Here is a 4,972-nt window from a genome sequence, read left to right on the forward strand (position 1 = left end):
CCCCCCCCCCATCTCCTATTTATAATGGACTCAAGTATCCTGTGAATTCTAATTGATAGAATTTACATCCCTTGATTTATTTTTACTCCCTTTTTGGCATGGCTTTGTTTAAGCTGTAGTTATGTCCTGTTGGTTATTATCTGTTGTTCGGGTTTTCACTAACCTACCTACCAGCACAGTGTTTTCTGTCTCATTCTGGTTTGTGTGTGCATCTCTCATTCTGTCTATTAGGGGACCACAGACAAATCAGCAGGATTCCTGTTTTTTCCACCAAATTCACCACTTTCAACATCTGCATCTCCCTTTATTGTCCCATAGGTGATTACGTATTGTTCTCTGGGTGTGCACACATCTGTAGTATATGTACACTTACACAAATTTGTATAAAGCATATCCAGGAAAGTCTGGGTTTGTATGTAGCAAGTGGATCAGTGAATTTTTTCAAACAAGGAGAAGAAACAAAGTTGCTTTTTAAAATAATAGTTCTTAATGTATATACTTTCTCTGTAGCTGCCTATACAAATAACTGGAGAATACAAGAAATTAAAAGTAATTCCATTATTAATCTAAATGTTCTGTGAGTCAATGTGAAAAAAAACTTTCTTTTACAGACCCATTCTGTGCAAAAATGTTTTGTCCTAAGACATTTTTTTTTTGTTTTACATGTTTATTTTTACAAGACTGTAACTGTATTTTGTATGAAGTTTTCTTTTTTGCCTTCCATTTTGTTTGTCTGTGACGAAATGGAAAATGAATGTGTAAGTATTAATAAAACAGTATTACATACTTTGTAAAGCAACACAGGAATAAATGATAGGGTAAAATTTAATACAAAGGAAAATTAAGAAATATACAGCTCCTCCAGTTAAATTCCATGTCTACAAAAAGCAAAGGCAGCAGTGAAGGGTATTTTTGTTAATTGCTTTGGTCCATTGCCACGTTTGTTTAACAGTAAAGAAGAATCAGTCAGCAAGGAAAAAAAACTTGGAAAGAATTTTTAAAATTACTTTTTATGGAATTAGTGACTTGCCCATTGTTGTGGAACTGACTAGGCTTCACTAGGGCACAAGCTATTTCACTTCAAAAGCAACTTGATTGGAATTATTCTTTTGTCACTCTACTGAATGTGACCTTGTGTCCCAGTGGGCTGTTATGTTCTGTGTGACTGACTTCCTCCCTCTCCCCTTGTGCACGTGTGCATAGTTAGTGATTCTGTCCATTAGACCAACCAAGTAAACATTGCTTGCCTTTTGGGAGCAGAAATATGACACTGGCAGTGGTCTGCAGTTGCTCCCTGTCACTGTTGTTTTGTGGTCTTTTTTTTCCTCTTTTGTTTCCTGAAGTTAACCAGAACTTTTTTGTTTGATGAAAGAAAACACTTTTTACCTGAAATAAGGCAGCAGTTACAAAATTTATTTTCATAATATATTTTAATTAGGATCAAATTAATAACAATCATATTTTTAAAATATATTTTTAAATCTTTATTATTTTTTAAGATTCTCTTTAGCATATTCATTACATTTCTGCTTTTTCATATTCAATAAAGGTCCTGACAGAAGAACTTCTACTATATTTTTCTATATGTGAATACTACATTTCCTTAACAACCATAGGCATGCCATGAATTTTCTTTGAATCTTAAGGATTTCAGTATGTACCAGCTGCCAAGGGGTTTTTCCATATGCTGTGGGTTGCTGGAAGAACTCATCATCTGGTCCAAATCCTTGTGATCTTAACCCTGAAGGGCACATGAGACTGCTTTAGTTACTTCTGAATGCCACAGCAGTGTGTTTTGGATTCAGACATTCACTAAGACTTACTGTTCTGTAGTCTGTTAGTTGAGAAATACAATTTGCCTACAATACTTCATCATCTCACATCAGCTTTACTTCTTTTCCACCACCCTCCTCTGAAGGGAAAATAAGGGCAAAAAAGGCTAAAGAGAAGACCTGTTTCTGCTTTTCTAATGCACCAGTCCTGTTTACTGCATTAAAAAAAAAAAAAAATATTCCACCTCATTGTCCCTATTTTAATATTTGGCACCAATTTTGTGAAGGTGAATGTCATTATTTTAATCTCTTCGACCCTTCTCCTTAAGAATATTTTATTTGAATGTCTGAATTCCTCCCTCTCTTCCTCATCTTAAGGCTACTCCAGACTCCAGAGGCTCCTGAATGTGTAGTCTTCATACTAGATTTATAACAAATCTTATTCTGTAAGCATAATTTAAAGACAAAATATGCCTTTACAAATGGGGAAGGTAGGCATGCAGTGTCTAATGAGAGATTTTCTCCCCTGTCTTGATTTTTCCTGTTCTCTTTTCAGATACTATACTACAGCACAGTGATAAGGATTTCCTTTGAAATCTCAATCACTCACTCTACCTTAATTTTCCATTATTTGACTCAAGGTCATTTCCTGTGGTCATTATCTGTCCAACTCATCTTCTGCTATTCCATATGCATTTTAAAAAGCTTGTCTTTTCCACAGTAGCTTTCATGTGTGTGTTAATGTATCACATTTCTGTAAATCAGTTCAATTAATCAATAATTACATTACTGTTCATGAAGTGAGAGCTTCTTTATCGCTATTCTACTGTTTATATATTTTAGAAGGCCAGTGATAAAACGTAATGCCTACATTGCAATGCAATTCTACTATTCAAAACAGTAGCTTAAAAAAAAAAAGTCATAAAAACATAGACCGTTTTAAAATGTGCATGTTTACTTTTGGTAAATGTTATGCTTATTTTACATATGAATACCAAAGAATTTATTTTGTTTAAGACACCTAGAGCTTCAACTATTTGAAACACAAAGAAAAACAAAACCAAAATAGGAGTCAGCCAATATCAAAGCTATTTGTAAAGAACAGTTATTTAAACAGCCAAACTGTCCCTTTTACAGGCAGGTGTATCATATAGTCTGTATGTATAGGAGCATCTTAGGGGTTCTCTGTGTGTCAGTATGAGCATGTACACAAAAATTATTTAATGTATATATATGCAGTGCGTGTGATACCAATACTACTTATAATACGGCTGTAAGATACCTTACTAGAATCCAAGAAATTTGACCTTTTTTATTTTCTTAATAAGCAAAGATATAGATTCCTTAAAATAAATAAAAACTCTTGCTTGAGAGGAGCTCTCTCCACAAAAACACACAGTATTTTTTAAAGTTTTTCTCTTATTTTTCTTTCTTTAGCTAATATGTTAGGAAGTGAGTTGTGCTAAAGTGTACAAAGTAGAGTCAGTACCAAAAATAAGTTAAAAGATTCCATTGTTAAAACTGTATAGAATAAAAAACAGAAGTTAGTTAAAAGATCTGTGTTTGTAATAACTAATTTTGTACTTAAAGCATCAAAACTGGGTATTTTTTTCACTCTTTTAAGTGAAACTTTTTTTTTTTTTTTTTTTTTTTTAAATGTGTTTCCTTTAGGAAGTATTAAGCTTAATGTAAATCTGTCCAAACTTATACAGATACATGAGAACTTTTACTCAGAATTTGAATAGGGATTAAGTCCTTGAAGAACTTCCTTGAAGGATGCATTGCTTTATATGTTAACCTAGTTGCTAGTTATTAAACAACACTGCTATTTTACTTTTCATTTTACTTTTCTTCCTCTGTAGTTTATTCCCCATAATATAATATATTTCCCATAAAAAAAGCAGGTTATATGAAAATAAAGAGTGGAATTATGAGGTTGATTGGAATTGATAGGGAGAAAGAAAATGAAGTTGGACTTTATTACCTATTTTTGGTATTGCATATCAGTTGCCATACTGCATTGAGTGTATTCCATCATCTGTTCAAATTTTACACACATAAATATGTATTAATGGCATTAAAGAATATGAATATAGGAAAGAAACATAAAAATTCAGCATACTTGCTTATGCTACCTTGTTCTAGACTTTTTTAATTACAAGATCATTAATTCCACATAAAACAGTTATCAGTAGGCCTAGTGATTCTGTACAGAGAATGTCAATGTCCTTTACTTAAAAAGACTTAGTGACAGTGTATTTTAAGATTCAGTAGTTAGTATGGTCTTGATTTTTGGGGAGATCCTGATTTGTAGACCATATATAGAGCTACCAAAAAACATCTACTTTGTTCCTTTTGTTGTCACATATTCTTATAAAATTTTATCAGTATTACTGTACTATACTTGCTCCAAGCTAATTAGTGGCTGAACCAACTGAAAAAAAGATGCTCTGCTTCTGAACCAAAGAATACATTTTTTCTTGCTAAAAACAGTGGTTATCTTCTTATTTTGTTTTCTTCAATATTTTATTTTTTTTTTCTGCCCCTTCTATCTGCAGTTCTCTGAAACAGTTGTGCATGGTTTCTGATGTGTGAGCCTATATTTTTGTGCCTAATGGTCCATAACGTTTAATTGCCATCCAGTCAAAACATAAATAAGCTTACTGTTTGATATAAAATTGTTTTCTTGTAGAAAACATTTTCATTGCATTTATGTTTTTTATACAAGAAATGTTGAATACACTCTGCATTTTTTTTCACTTAGAAAGGAGGATATCCTGTGGACAGTTTTTTCTAAGTATATTAAATGGCTTAATTACTTTAATACATTTAGCAAATTATGAAGAAGCTAGTTAATTTTCAGGTGAACATTTGTAAAAACATGAGGTTTGGGGGAGGCCTATATTATTTCAGACTGTTGGGAAAACACTCAAATTCGCATACATTCCATCAGAGGACTTATTTGCCTAAACCTTTCATTGTTACTAAAGAAGCTAATTTTAGGCAGTTTTAGAGGGAAGAATCAGTCCAGTCTCTAGAAATATCAGTGCCAGTATGGGGAAATTTAATAATTTTTTTTTTTGCAGTCAGTTAGTGGCAAAGGTTAAGAGAACTCCAGGGAATTATTTTTTCCATTCCTTATGAATGCAGATAATTACTCTAACTATATATAAAAAAAAAAAAAAACCCAGACATATAAT

The sequence above is a fragment of the Chaetura pelagica genome, unplaced genomic scaffold (assembly GCF_000747805.2).
Source record: "Chaetura pelagica isolate M959 unplaced genomic scaffold, ChaPel_1.0 scaffold142, whole genome shotgun sequence".
Taxonomy (NCBI): domain Eukaryota; kingdom Metazoa; phylum Chordata; class Aves; order Apodiformes; family Apodidae; genus Chaetura; species Chaetura pelagica.